Genomic DNA, 16,582 nt, shown 5'->3' with positions numbered 1-16,582 from the left:
AAAATAACAAAGACGGAAATCTAGGGAATTTTGAAAATTTCCTTAAAAACCTGAAATTGCAGGGAATTTCATTTTTTTTAAAATTGAAATTACAAAAATCAATGCCAATATATGAACCATCAAAAAAAAAAAAAAATTAAGGTAAAAGGTAATTATAAAATTTAAAAAAAAATGGTAAGTTAAATTTTAAGGGTTTTTTTTTTTTTTTTTTTTTTTTTAAGTAAATACAAATACAAAAGTGACGACCAGCAACAGGCTCTGGGCCCAGCTAGATTTCCTTATCATAAAAGCAATAACTTTTAATTGTTTTATTTGACATGCATTTTGAATTCCATGCTTCTTTTATATAGAGAGTATAAATTAGTGATTAATTAATTTTCTGCTTAAATTTTGCATTTTTTTATCTTTTAAGGTTCAAGTAATGAATGGTAAAGAGAAGTCTTTTTTTTAAATAAAAAGTTAAATAAATTCAATCATCATGCTGTTATTTTAGTTATAATGAATCCTTCTTTATTTCCCATTATTTTTATTTATTTACTCTTTCCCCCCCCCCCCCATCTGTGATGAAGCAATCAAGATATTAATGTTCTTTGTCGAATATCAGTGTTCTCTTGTTTGTAATGCTGCATATTCATACAGGTAACTTTTTCCTCAGAATTAAGTGGCAACCCTGACATTGCAATACCTTTATAGGGGCATTGCAATGGTAACCTAACTAAATGCCGATTAAACTAAATCCTTTTTTGGTGAACTCCCAAGTAAGAAATATACTTTCAAAATCAGGTGCAAAGTCACTAGAGCCAAATTCACCAAAAAGTTTTAAAATTAAAGCAACACTGCCTATCAAACCGTTTTTTTAATGAAATTTTTAAAATTTTTATATGTGTAAAATATGTTATTGTTAACATTTTGAGAGGCATACTGCCACATGGGCAAGTAACGGGTAAAAAGGGCGAATTTCTCATTATTCTTTTTTTTTTGCATATTTGTCTTCGATTGTACTTTAGCTTTATTGAACAAGCTGGCCTGTTTGGTTTTGGCTGAATGAACCACGTCTTATTCTAACACTTCCCTATTGTTTGGAATAAAAAATGCATTTCTTTCAAATATCAGTAAAACTCATGATTAGTGATTAATTATGCAGACACAGCCATTTACCTGCCCACAGCTGCATAATTTAAATGTTTTGACTTGTTTGTATTTTGTTTTGATTTTTTTTTTTTTTTTTCTGTAGGGAGATGAGCATGGACAGAAATTAAAGGAAGCTAATAAAAGGGCATCAGAGGTTATATCAAAGCAAAGGTAGGATAATTTTATGCTTTGCATGAAATTTTGGAAAAATTGATCCTACACTTTTATTTATTACATTTTTTATGGTTTTAAGTTTTAAGTAAGCAGTCATTGCTATAAGTAATGTTAACTTGTGTAGTTAAAAATAATTACACAATTTAACAATACTTGACAGCTTGTTTAAAACCATAAAGGTTACAAACAAAAATAACTATCAAGTGTAAAAATAAAAGATGTATCTTTACCATGACGTGACAAAAAGTAATTAATAAGCTTTATATACTTTTACATTGTTGAGTAAAGTAAAAAGATAAAATAATCTGGAAAAAAAGTTTTTTTTTTGGTTGACCAGTTTTGTCTATGATTATAAACAAAGCTACAATCCTTTACTAAATGGACATGTTAATTACTACACCCACTTGACAATAATGAGATCAAAGAAGAATTAAGCAAATATTTGAGAACAGAATAAAAGTGCTTGTAGAAGGGAGGAGGAGTAAGTTTTGGGTGCAATTTCATGCATAACTTTTAAGTTAAAAATTAAAGTCTTTTGAGCTGTTGTAGTTGTGAATTTCTAAGCAAAAATTATACTTCTTTATTTTTTACAATTTTAAAGAAATGACAGCAAATGAGAAGATAATTTAGGTGAATGGAAAATGTTTATTACAAGTTTTGTGAAGTTCCTCTTTTACATATTACTTCTGTTGCCTTTATACAATTTTTTGGTTTAAAAGTGTGTCACGTAATAATCTGTCTGGCTTGTGTAGCACAAAAATGATTACTATATAGAGTTTTGATCATCTAAATCTTACATTTTCCTAAAATCCTCTTATTGGAAAAGTCTTTCCTCATCTTTTTTTTTTTTTTAAATCTTTAATGTTGAAAATATTTTATATATATATATATATATATAACTTATAAGGTATTCATGCAAGATAAGATACTTCATTCCAATAAGATGCAGACTTCACGGGCCACAAGTTTTTCATCCCTGTTATATATATTGACTGTATTTTACCTTTTCCTTCCCCAAGGAGCAATGGCTCATCCCTGGTCCTGGACCTGCATGGCCTGTATGTACAGGAGGCCATCCCTGCCCTGGAAAAGTTCCTCAGGGACCGTAAGCTGGAGTTGAGGAGGAGGCAGCAGACAACCCCTCAGGTTGTGTCTGTCATCACAGGCCAGGGCATTCACAGCATGCGCGGCCCCAAAATTCTTCCGTCCGTCATCGCTTTCCTCAAGAAGGCTGGATATGGGTGAGTTCTCAATTTTATGCAAGGATCCCAACTGGTCTCCCCCCCCCCCCCAAGTCCCTTTTTAGTCTCAATTTGCTTAAAGTCTGGTTCCCCTTCACTCCCTTTAAAAAAAAAAATCAGTTTCATTTTTAATTTTCCTTGTAAACTCTTTTTATCCCTCTACACACAAAGGAAGGGGGTTGTTTGACGTGTCTGTCTGTGGCACTCTAGCGCCTAAAGGGATGGACTGATTTTGAAAACTTTTTTTTTTGTTCAAAAGGAGTGTTGATCGAGAGTGTTCTTAGCTAGTTTGCATCTTTGGATGACATTAATTAACCAATATATTAATTAAAAACCTCTAAAAGGGTTTTTGTGATTTTTGTAGTGAAAACATAGTTAAAAATTTTTAAATTTAATACTAAAATAAAGAGAATTTTTTTCTGCGTCTGATCGAATGAGTTTGGAACTTCCATGTTTCATCGAATTCGAATTATAACGTTTTCTTGAAGCAGATTTTACTTATGGCTAAGCCTTTACTCACACGATTGATAACCAAATTCATTGTTGGCTGACAAGGAAATGAAATGCAATGATTTCAAAGTTTTATCTGTTGCCAGTTTCTATTTAATAGTAAATGAAATACTCGACATTGATTTTTAATAATGTAAAGGCTTTTAAAAGGATTTTCAATTTTCCCTCTTGATTCTGCAATTGCGACTCAGTCGAGGGTTTTAAAAATTTTTAATTTTATCGTTGCTTGTATTCATTTGCATTATCACTTCTCGGCCTTTTGGCTGAGATCAAAGTGGTGAGGGGGGGTGGGGGGCAATATTCATTTCCTTTTCTTTTTTTTCTGGAAACAACATTTATGTGTTCATCCTACCACTAATATCATGAGTATTTCTAAACATTGAATCGAAAGGAAGCTTGACAGTTAGAGTTCAAAACTGTCAACAGGTGTAATAAATTCGCTCAGAATTATTTTTTGTTCTAAGGCACAGTCATTTTTAATTAAAAAATAGCTTTGAGCCAATCAATAAAAATTAACTGATTATGAATAATTAGCAAAGTGGCCTGCCAATTAATTAGAGCATCCCTAATTTTAGCCTTTAAAAGTTTAAATTAAGTCGTTTTTTAGTCCCTTTTCTTTTAGGTCCCGTTTAGCATATAGGCTTTGGAAGATATTTGGCTGTTTCTGTCAAATCCATTACCGGTCAAGTATTACTGGTAACAGATTTGACAATTTGCCTAATTAGGTTGCTTTTATTTCAATTCAAATAAGCTAAAAGTATGAAATGATTATGCTAATAGTTAAAGCGACACAAAACCTAATTAATGTAACTAAGCTTCAGAACTGATTACGTGTATCTGAAATTGATTGACTATGTCTGGTGACGGACTTGGAAAAATTGACCTACAATTCTGAGAAAAACAATTTACAGAAAGTTTACTAAAAGCAAAAGTGCTTCATTAATTATATTTTCAGATACATATAACATATACATGAGCAACTATTTTACTTTTATTTAATTTAAAGAGTATAAAATTATGCCTTTTTTGAAATGTATGAATTTATTGATTATGACCGGACAAGCTATTGCTACCTTCAGAAATCATAAACCCCTTATGTATTTCATGAATGTGTTTGACTTGTGTGATTTTGGCTTTTAACAGACTTCTATTCGTTCCTGTTTTGTTGCAATAGTTTTTCTCTTTTCTTCTTCAGATTTAATGAAAGCAATCGGGGAATGCTGGAAATCACTCTCATCCCTGACTGAATGACTGAAGAATTGGGAACAAGTTGTGTTATTATTAATGAAATAATAAATTTTTATAGGGGTGCACTCATTTTAGCTTTATATGGATTCCATTAAAGATAAAAGTGAAGCAGGCATGAAATTTTAATGTTATTAGAAGTGTAGTTCCATGGTATTGCAAAATTCGGAATTTTCCTTATGGTATTTAAGACTAAGGGCTTATGCCAGTTGCTAGAATGATTGAAAACTGATTATTTTGAGAAAGGGCTTGAATTAAGCAGAAAAAGATATGATTCATAAAATGAAGTCAAAATATCTAGCCTATATATAAAGCAATGTCATTAAAAACTGATGGATGAGTAAAAGGCAGTGTACAAAACTACTTAGACCTCATTTGTTCAACAAAGGCTCCTTGTCAAGTCTTACTGCTTGTATTAACTTCGTACATTTTATAAATTTTCAAGGGAAATTTTCTGAATGTCCTGAATATAATTGCATATCATACTTACTTGTTTTGAGCTTTATTGGTATTGCATTATATTACATTACAGAAAGTATGATTTTTATTGCTGTTAAAATAAGAATTAGTGTCTGAAATTATTTCAATGGAATTTTCAAGAAAAAATATATATTAGGATTTAATTACTCAAAATTTTGTTGCTGTTCGGAATAACTGTTTGCTTCCTTCTTCAACCTCATTTCATATTTAATAAACAAATAAATTATTAACGTTTAACTAACATTCCTGTTAAGTTTTAGCACTGCAACATTTTCTTAATAACCCATTTTAATAGACATATTTAATAGTTGAAATTATTCAAAATTTCTTAAGAGTTTTGTGGGTGGGGGGGGGGGAGGAAAAAGGAATGCACTTAATTGACATTTTTTCTAGCAGTGTCCGTAAAATAGTTATTATATTATGTTGAGCATGTTAGCAGATCTTTGACAAAGCTGTTCTTTGTTTGATTTCTTTCAATATAATATCAATTATGAAGTACAAATTTCATTTTGATGGATGTATCTACTTACTTTTTAGTAATGCTGAGGGAATATTTGATTTTCAGTTAAAATAAAAGAGAGTCTTAAAATTTTCATTTAACTGATTGTAAGGGAATTTTCTTTTCGTACATTTATTTTGTTTCTCCTCGTTAAGAAAAGCGTGAATTTCATGCCTGTTTCATTATTTTCTTTTTTGGGTCCCCAAATACATTTATGCAATTCAAATTTCATGAGTTTTAACACATTTTATTGTTTTTCTTTGACAATGCTTGCAAAAAAGTTATTAATTTTATTTTAAATCATAATGTTTTTATATTTAACCAAAATATGTGATATTTGTATCTGTTCTTAAAGAGCTTAATGTTATCTGACATAGTTCTTCTTTGAGTCATTAAAAGCTTTTTAAGTTTTTATTGTATATTTTAGCTTTGCAAGTCATCTTGAATTGTAAATTACATTGTTTTTAAAAAAATTGCATGAAATCGTACAAATTCATTATCTCAATTAATGTTAAAATTTCAATTTATTTATCTAAATTTTGTTGATAATGTGCATTATGATTATAAATTTAGACTAAATAATTTTCGATCATTAATATTAATTGTATGTTTCATTTGGTTTATTGAGTATATGTATGCTGTATATAACCAGGGGTGTGCATAGGGAGAGGTCACCTGTTGGCCCAGGCTCCAGCTGAAGGGGGCTCAAGATTTTTAAATGAGGAATGAAATATGTGTAGGGATGTGTGGGAAAACGATATGGAGGGGGGCCTGTTAAAGTCATTCATGATGGGCCCCAAAATTTCTGTGCACACCTCTGTAAACAATGTAAAATATTTTATCTATTGTTTTTCTTGATGATTTAAATACTTACTATATTCTTTGCTAAATGTAAAATACTCAAATTTTATAGTAAGTTACCGCCCTAAAGCCAGGGCACTGGTGGTGTATTTTAAGTACTCAAATTTTAGTTTTATTTATGGTGCTAAATAGTATGTTTTACATTTTAATTCTGCCAACTTTAAAAGGTCATTGTTCATGATGTTTTTAAATTATCTAAATTATAGTACTGTCTTCGAATTTTCTCATATACTATGAGTTATATTGAAGATAAAATTTTTTCAATAATATAGTTGTTAAATATGTTTATGTGTTTAAAATTTAAAATATATATATTTTTTCAATTATGTTATACTAATTTATTATTTGTATTTATGATGTAATTAATTTAAATCAATATAAACTATATTTTTATTGAAACTATTCTGGAAAATGTTTATGCCTCTCTTTCAAAGAACTTTTTACTGTCGCAAAAATATTTTTTGATTTTTGGAATGAACTGAAACTACTTTATTTTGTCCTACTCAGTACAATTAAAAATTATTAATAATTTCTAAAAGTGAACTATATATATTTGTTGTGTTTTAATTATGCAAAATACTTGACTTTTCTACTGAAAGGTCTTTATGAATAAGTGAGCTATTTATTAGGATTATTAACCACAATTTACAAAATGCTCAAAGAATATTTAGCCTACATGTCATGCGTAAAACTGCAAAATAGAAAACAATATTTTATCGAAACCTAACATAGATCTGCACAACATATTTACTTATACAGTCAAACCTCAATTAATTGAAATTATTTTCACTAAAACCTTGTTCAACAGACGTCAGCTCTTTTTTTTTTCATTTAGTAAACAATATTACTTCAAAGTCACAGGGACCAGGCTTTCTTGCTGCAGGCAGCAAAGAATTATCTTTGCATTGCTATCAATTCTGTCCCCCCCCCTCCCCCCCAAGCCCATCAGCAAAGTTTTGATACACTAAAAAGTTCTTGTTTTTAAAATTCCATTAAAATCAGAAACAATCAATCTAAAAACAAAGCATTGTTTTGATTGTAAATACTTTTTAACTATGTTATTTATGTTTAAAAATTCAACTGAGAGAAAAAAAATAATGGGATTGATTCCTTCAGTCAAAAGTACTACTTTTAGTCGCTGAAATTGATAGAATAAGCAAAAAAAAAAAAAAAAAAACATTTAGCCAGAAAAAAAACTTTTATTTTCCCAACAGTTATTTTTTATTTATTTTTTTCAAATCTCAAATTTTGGAAATAAAGCGTGGTCTTTATGACCTCACAAGTGATGTACTTTTTTGTGCTACTCCAAAGATACACTAAATGTTTAATTTGCCGTCAACCGCATTGCCAGGTTATGATAATTAGCACTGTGCACTAATGGTATGAGTGAATGGAATTTATCTTTTGTGATGTCATGTGCAAAAGCATAAAAATGAACTATCAGTCCACGCATCATTTAAAATAGCTGTTAAAAATATTATATTTTGTCAAATTATTTTAAAAGTGGTAAAATCCTGTGTTATTAAGCATGTTTTTTGAGAAGAAAATACTTTTAAAATTTTGGAAACAACCCAATTGCAATATTAATTACAGAAAGAATGTTGAAGTCCACATTATAGCATCTTAAGAAATTTGCATTGCTGATTGTAATTTCAGAATTGTGTGACACAAAATTAACAAGTTTATTGGTCATAACTATTTTGATGCAATCAAAAATATCGGATTTAGTTGTCAACTGAGAAATACGTTCATGTTGAAACCAGAAGTAAAGATTCTGTAATCTCCTGACAGCTATTGTTAGCTCTTTTTTATCCGAAATTTTCGGTTTATTGAATAAGGTCTGATCCCGATCACTATGCTAAATTGAAGTTCGACTGTATTTGTAATTTTGTCGCAATGTTATGAAAATGTTTAAAAATTTGCTTGGGGTTCATTTTGCTTTATTTTATGATTGAATGAACTACTGAACCACAAGGTAAAGGATTTCAGAATTATATTGATTTTCATTTTACTCGTTAAGATGTTAAACTGGCACTATAAATGAAATTGTCTAATGGAAATTGGTCTAATGGTTTTTCCTTTTAACTTGTCTTGTAATCTATCTTGAAAGGCACAGTTATGTGAATTTATTCATAAAAAAAGAATTGAACTGAAAAGGGATAGGATCAAAATGCTTTTTTGTGTTAAAAAGAATTTTATGTGAAATCATCATGCTAAGTGAAACTCTTAAATATATACAGTGTCTTTTAATTTTATTTGATTCCCTGCTTAAATTGCATGCATTTAAAGTCGAAATATTTATTCTGACTTAAAATTGTATTAAAATCAATGCAAGCTTTACCAAATCCCATACAAAGTTTGCTGGCTTCGACAGACCTATCGTAAATTCAAAAATTAACTGACCTCTGGATTGTCATTTTTGACAATAATTGGAAAAATAATTGCTTGAAAATAACATAGTATTTTAAGAAGTTAAAAGTTTGCCTTTGTAGGAAAAAAATAAAAACTGGAAATTAGCTTAATTATTAGAACAAATCAGTAATAAAATTGAGAAATACTTGTAATTTTATCGTTTATATATAGTCGTGTTTTTTAAAAATATTTTATTGTTTCATCAACATACTATATTGTTGAAACCACAGTATTATTATGTTAGCCAATATGTATGTTAAACTTGTTCCTTTACTATATATTTTGTACTGATGTCAGAAGTGGGATATTGACTACATAACTCGGTTTTTTGGTAAATCACTGTTTAATACATGAAATTACATGTTCACTCTTCCAGTGACAATCTTCCTCTGACTGCCAGAGCAGATGCTCAGTTAGCCTTGTGGGAGTTCAAGTGGTTGCGCAATTGGGGGGTTTCCATTATTGCGCAGTTGGGATTTCTCCTTTTGCTGATGAATTTATGGGTTTCCCACAAGCTGAATATCAGGGAGGATTTTGTCCGGAATGCATAGGGACTCCATTCTAGTACCCCTTATCATAATTAATTGATTATGATTCAATTCAATTGGCAGTACGGAAAAATTTACGAATTGATTCATGCTATATCTTTATTACTAACTAGTGGTACCCACACGGCTTTGCCCATAATAGAAAAATTAAAAGGTCTTTTGGTTCGCCTGTATATTCACAAATAATGTATGGTGAATTTTCTTGCCAATTGGCTTGTGCCCATGTTACGGTTCCACGTTATGATAATTTCGTAATTTACTCGTCCATCTTATGATAGTTTTGTTCTTAAAATTGGAATAGAAAAGGAACAAAACCGAATTTTCGAAAAATCGCTTCGAGGTGCACCCCCCCCCCCATGCTACAAACTAACTTTCTGCCAGATTTCATGAAAATCGGCCGAACGGTCTAGGCGCTATGCGCGTCACAGAGATCCAGACATCCTCCGAACAGAGAGACTTTCAGCTTTATTATTAGTAAAGATAACAAAGCTGAAAGTCTCTCTGTCTGGAGGATCTCTGGATCTCTGTGACGCGCATAGCGCCTAGACCGTTCGGCCGATTTTCATGAAATCTGGCAGAAAGTTAGTTTGTAGCATGGGGGGGGGGTGCACCTCGAAGCGATTTTTCGAAAATTCGGTTTTGTTCCTTTTCTATTCCAATTTTAAGAACAAAACTATCATAAGATGGACGAGTAAATTACGAAATTATCATAACGTGGAACCGTAACATGGGCACAAGCCAATTGGCAAGAAAATTCACCATACATTATTTGTGAATATACAGGCGAACCAAAAGACCTTTTAATTTTTCTACTATGGGCAAAGCCGTGCGGGTACCACTAGTACATTTATATACATATATATATATATATATAGAGAGAGAGAGAGAGAGAGCAAGAGGGAGAAAAAGAATTTTGTGTGTGAGGATCCCCCATCAGCATAGAATACGAAGTCCTTGCTTGGGGTGCATAAAAAGTGTCCAGTGAATTGCACTTCTAAAACCCATAATTTTGAAGAAAAAAGTATGACATCGCATCCAGTGCAACCTAAAATGAGTGCACTCAATTAGCCATTCCAGGGTATGCATTTGTGCTTCTGTATGAGCAATGGATGTTTTGAGCATATTCTTATTATTGTAACTTATGCAAATACCATGGTTCATATTGAAACCTCAGCAGGACATATTTTAATGGGGTTTTTTATGGGCAATTGCCCACACAGTCAAATAAAATTGGCCCCACAGTCAAATAAAATTGCCCACCTACATTTTCCCAAATTTTTCCATCGGTTATGTGTTTCTATATAGTTTTTATTTTTCTGTAAGAAAATGGAAGCGTGACCTCTAACCGTTCCCACAAGCAAAATTTTTTAAATAAATAAAACTATTAAACTGCGATGTCTCGCACTCCAAAACTCATAGATGACAGCACGTAACATGTAAACAGAGTTTTGTGGAACATAAACTGAACGTTTACAATCCCTCCCCCCCCCCTTCCGAGTAAGTTGAAGTTGCCCACACAGTCAAATTTCCTTAAAATATGCCCTGCATCTCAGAGCAACAGTAACACATCTAAGCCTAGAAATAACAGTAAAATATTATTCAACTGTTGCTCTAAGGCAGCGATATTAGTATTAAAGTCTTTTTTTGTCATATGAGGCAGTGAGATGCAAAGGGATGCAAGTGGCAAAATTAAAAATTTGGAGGTAACCGGTACAAAATGGTAGGTGAACCCCTCATCTGTCTTGGGGCAAGATATAGTACTGGTAGCACTGGCAGGTGCTGCTGTATAGCATGATTTAGAAAGAAAATTCAATGACAGCCTACCTAAGACGTTACCTTTAAAGTTGTTTTTTGCTCAAAACTTGAAAATATCCACTTACATCCCTTTGCTTCTCACGCCTCATATGTACCGGATATGACGTAATACTTTTTCTACTGCATTTTTCTCAAAAACCACTGCTTATAGAGATACAATTCTTTGTGGGTTTTTATGCACACCAAGCGAGAAATCTAGCACTGCACGGTTTATCCTGTTTTCAAGGACACCCTGTATATATTTAGCTATTGTAATATGCTACTGTAAAATATCTTTAAAACCAGCATCAAAACTCTTTGAAACTGTAAAGAAACGTCCCATTGTCTTATTCGTTCATTCCGTCCACCCCCAAAGTATGTGCCTTACCACCAGCATTTCTAAAGCACCATTTACAGCTTCTTATTCATAAGTGTTCTGCTGATCATTTTTGTGTTTTGTTTGGACTACTTAATGGCTCATCATTCAAGGATCAAAAGATGTTTTAATGTATGTGTCATGTTTTTACTTATACATCATATTTTTCTATTTTCGGCCAATATAGTTTTCATGCAGACCTGCTTTCAATTGCACGGGAAGTAATGTGAGAAAGATTGAACCCACATAGAAATGGTATTGTAAGTTACTTAATATTTTATTATTTCTTTTTTTTTCTGAATGCTGTCATTGTGTGCATATGTTTAACCTTTCACAAGAAAATCAATATCATACATTTATTTTTTTGTCTATTTTTTATTTTTTGATTTTGAAATAGTATTTTGTAATGGATATCTGAATGTTAATTCTATGTGCAATGAACCTATGACAGCCAGACATTATTTTGGATAAGATATATTGAGATGAATTGCTAAATTTTTATCTCATCCTAATTCAATATAACTTTTTGAATTATTCACTCTTAAAATACTTTTTGTACAACAGAATTACTATATATTTTTTTTCTTAAACAAAATTCTTTCTTGAAAACAACGTTCCTTTATGAAGTTAGTATTACTTTTTATGAAAGTCTTTTTAGCTTTTGGTTTTAATTTCCTCAACTGAATCAAATTTTGCTAACTAAATCTTGTATTAAACAAAATATTCCAAGTATCTGAAGTTTGTTCTCTGTGCAAAATTTTGTTAATATGTGTAGAAGTAAGTTTTTTTTTTTTTTTTTTCCAAAATTAAAAAAGAAAAAAAAAATCTGTTCTTTACTGTTATAGATTCTATAAAAAGAGGCTATCGTTTTTAAAAGTTGAATGTTCATTCAGGCTTTAAAAAATGTTAACAAATAACAGTTATGAACTGATATAAATTTATATTTCATGCTGTGAATGCAAATACTCTGAAATGTAAATTTATTAATTTATGCTCTTTTACTTGTAAGATCATTAGTAAAGATTTATTTGTTACTGACAAAGAAATTGATATTAAGAATTCAATGTTGATTGCATTAAATCTAGCATTAAATTTTGTATATTTTTAATATGATGTCTAAATCACACTTAATGTAATCAAAATCATTTGTAAATATAGTCACGAAATGATTGAACATGACACCACATTGCATAAGAATGAGATTTTATGACTTTGTTGCTCATAATTTCATACTTCATAAGTATGAACTAGTCATTGTTTTATGAACTAGTCCATGCCTTTGTTTTTAATTGAGATGCATTGATCAAAAAGGAGTTTGTGGCAGCAGTTTGGATCTTCTATTCCTGCATTTTTTATATTTTTTGCAACATCTTAATTTTTGGCAATGATATACATGAAAAGCAGCATGTGCATAGTGTGCACAAAAATCGTGCAACCTGAGAAAAAACCACACTTTTCCCGATTTTTCTGTTCTTTATGAAGAACAAAATAGTTTTTTGAAAAGTTTGTTTTATGAAAAACTATCTAAAAGTGAATAACAAACGCAGTAATATGCAGTCATTGTGAAAATTTGCTGTTTTTATACAATGGGGTCGTTTCCAAAATTTTAAAAGTATTTTTTTTCTGAAGAGCATGCTTAAAAACATAGGATCTGACCATTTTTTAAATAATTTATTTAAGATTAATATTTTGAAAAATTACTTAAATCGGTGCACTTTCATTGTTTACTCTTCTGTCGATGACATCACAAATGATGAAATGTCATTCGATGTTGCCATTCACAGAACAAAATATTTTTGTTCGCATCTTTACTCACGTGTATTGGCAACGATAGGGTTGATATCAAGCGCAGAGCGCAATTTTAATTTGCTGCTTGATTATCATAACGTGAAAACGTAGTAGAAAGACGTGCCAAATTGCATCATTTGTGACATCATAAACACCACGCCTTGTTTGAAAAATCAGACATTTTAAAAAATTAATTAAAAAAAAAACTGTTGGGAAAATGAAAGTATTTTCTGGGTCCATGTTTTTTTTTTGCTCTAACTTTTTTTTTGCTGCTTTTTGACTAAAAGTAGTACTTTTGACTGAAGGAAACCACCCCATTTCATGCATTGACGTCAAAAGAAGCAAAAGTATGTATTTACATATGTACATATGGCATATAATATGCGCTCTACTTGTCACAAAAAGAGAGAAAGAGAGCACACAGCTAATTTGTAGCAGTTCCCTAAGTTTTTTCTTACTCAAAGGAAAATTTTTATACCATTGACTTTTCAAAAACTTGAGGAGTCCCGTTTCGTTAATTTTACTACACTTGTGCGTTAATGCAAGCGAGCTAAACTTTAAAAGGTGTTGAAGCTGTTGACGTTAATTTTATCTGTTGAAATAAATTATGTGTAACTTACTAACTTTGTGACGTAAAGAATTATAATAATATTTGGCAGAGGGACATGAGGTCTCAACACCGGAAATACATTGCTCATTTCGTAAAGTACTTCATTTGTATATATTCAGCTTATCACTTAAAAGGATCTAAACTGCTGATGCATTCAACTTTTGCGATCGAAATGCATTATTTGAAACAGTAGCTTTTTGTCAGCAGAGAACTTAATTTCTTTTTCCATAACTCCCTTATTGCTTTCAGTCGCAAAATTGCAAGAAAAAAAAGCAAGATTTCTTTTTTTTTCATTAAGTAAACCTGGAGCAGCCACATTTAGAAACTGTTTAATATGTCCTGTTTTGAAAATGTACCCAAATAAACATTTTTTTAGTGCAGCCTGTTGAGCAGGGCTAGAAAATTCTTTAACATTTTACATGCCCTGCCAGTCATGTTTGTGTGAAGGAGACATACACGAATTTTTACATGCCCAATTTTCCTCATTGTATATCATTAAAAGCATTTGAATTTGTGGTACAGCATTAATCAGACAAATTATTTTTATATAAATCATTAAAAAAATAGCTTGAATAAATAGTACATAATAAGCCGTCGTTAAATTTAACAAAATTTAAAAGGGTCGCTTCCACGCAAACCGGAAACAGCAAACCATCTTAGCAGTAGCGCATGAAATAAATTTTGAGCTCCAAGTAAGGATACGTTAATTTTTCAATAAAATACGAAATAATAAAATTTTTGGAAAAAATATTTGATCAAAAAATTACATGCCCGGCTGGGCATGTAAGGGTAATAGATTCATGCCCAATCGGAATTTTTACATGCCCCGGGCATGTTGGGCGGTGCAATTTTCGAGCCCTGCTGTTCAGGCTTTAATGCCTTTGAGCCAAAGCAAACAAACAAAACTCAGTTTATAAAATATTCAAGACAAATCGTAGCATTGTCAACCTCATGCAGAAGCTGGGTGTATCTTCCCACCGCTAGCTAAAAATATTTCAGCTCACCAGTGAGATGTCAGTAGCCATGCTTCACCTCGAATCATGGCTACTGACATCTTAGGTACTCTCCCAGCTCCTCCTGGAAAAGTGAAGATGAAGCTGCGAATATATATGTAGCTACAAGTTACCACACTGTGGCCGGAGCTAAGCCAGAACTGCAAGCAAATGCCAAGCAGCTCATTACAGCATCCAGAGACTGCAGTTTTGCCCTTGTTTGGGCTTATCAGTCTAAAACAGTTATAACACAGCTGAAGACAAAGTGACTATTCCAGATTGATTAGTCCAAGCAAGGACAAAACTATAGTTTTTGGATGCTGTAACAAGCTGTTTGACGTTGCTTGTCTTTCTTTAGCAGCTCAAGAGCCCCAATGAATAACACTGCAGCAACTTTTTTTTTTCCTTGGTTATTTTTTGTGTGCAATATGTTGCCTTAGTGGAGGACTTCTGAGGGACCCACGTTTTTGCTTATAGAATAGGCAAAAACTAAGAAAACTCCTGTTAGCAACTCAATGAAGTATAGGCTTCAACTCTTAGTTTTCCAAAGCAACCAGGTTTTTAAATTTCACAAAAACTTTGAATGTTATCTTTCTTATAGATCATATTTTATTAAATACTGTTTAAGGCTTTCACGGCCGGCGTCAATGTGGGGAGATAACATTTCCGGGCTTATTGGCCGTGGTCTAATAGACCACGGCCAATAAGCCCGAAAATGTTATCTCTCCATACATATTTTATTAGTTCAGACTGTTGATAAGCCATTTATTATTATGATTTTAGGGACTGAATGCATAAAAGAGTTATGGTTCCTAACATATGCGTAAAAAAAAGGATACCGTCGAACCTCGTTAAAACGAACCCAAAGGGACCTTTAAAATTTATTCGTCTCATCCAAAAAATAACAGAATTTTTAAAAAAATACTAAGCACTTTTCATATTGCACTGAAAAGGACAAAATAACTTTTCTGGGTCAGAAAAGACAATGTTTAAGTATTCCTGTAGTTTTCAATTATTCCAAGAAAATGACACCTTAGAGGAGGAAAAGTGCAGCTAAAGTCAGGTAGAGAATTTCTTAACATTACCTAACTTTCTGTCATAAATTTGAGTGTTGAAACATGCATATTTTTCTAAGATAGTTCGTTTTGAAATGACTTGAGCCGCACTTTTCTTCCTTTGTGGAGTTTTTTTTTTTTTTTTTTTTTTGAATAATTGAAAACTACAGGAATACTTAAACATTGTCCTTTCTTACCCAGAAAAGTTATGTTGTCCTTTTGAGTGCATTATGAAAAGTGCTTAGTATCTTTTAACCCTAGAGAAGTCGCGTTTCCTTTTGTTATGCTAGTGCTCGCGCTTCGGTCTTTTCCCCGCCGTAGCGATCCGTGAGACGAAAGCAGAAGAAAGGAAGTGGCGGGGAGAAAATGACACCCCTGACTAGGATGGCACGCTATTGGTCTAAATGACTAACATACAATTCCAAAAGCTATGCAACCTTGAAATACTGAAAAAAATTCTCAAAAGCTATGCAACCTTGAAGTACTGAAAAAAATTCTCAAAAGCTATGCAACCTTGAAATACTGGAAAAAATTCACAGAACTAAGTGTGTGGGCTGGGGAGAGTCTGACCTTCAGCTACACAGATGGGCCCCATTATTAGAATAAGGGGTGGTGGGATAGAGCAAAATATCTGTCAACGGGCGGGGAATCGACCAAAGCGAGACTTCCCTAAAAGTTCTGTTATTTTATTCTTTTTAGTGTTAATGTATTTCAAAAATAGAATGATGTTACTATCACAAAATTTCACCTCTTTTTTTCGTGTAAATGCTTCATACTAAAAGGGGGGGGATTTCTATACATGTCTGAAACTTTAAGCATTTGGCACTAAAAATTAGCCCTTGTTCTCCTCTAGGATTTGTTTGTGC

The sequence above is a fragment of the Uloborus diversus genome, chromosome 8 (assembly GCF_026930045.1).
Source record: "Uloborus diversus isolate 005 chromosome 8, Udiv.v.3.1, whole genome shotgun sequence".
Taxonomy (NCBI): Eukaryota; Metazoa; Arthropoda; class Arachnida; order Araneae; family Uloboridae; genus Uloborus; species Uloborus diversus.
This window is presented reverse-complemented; position numbering follows the sequence as displayed.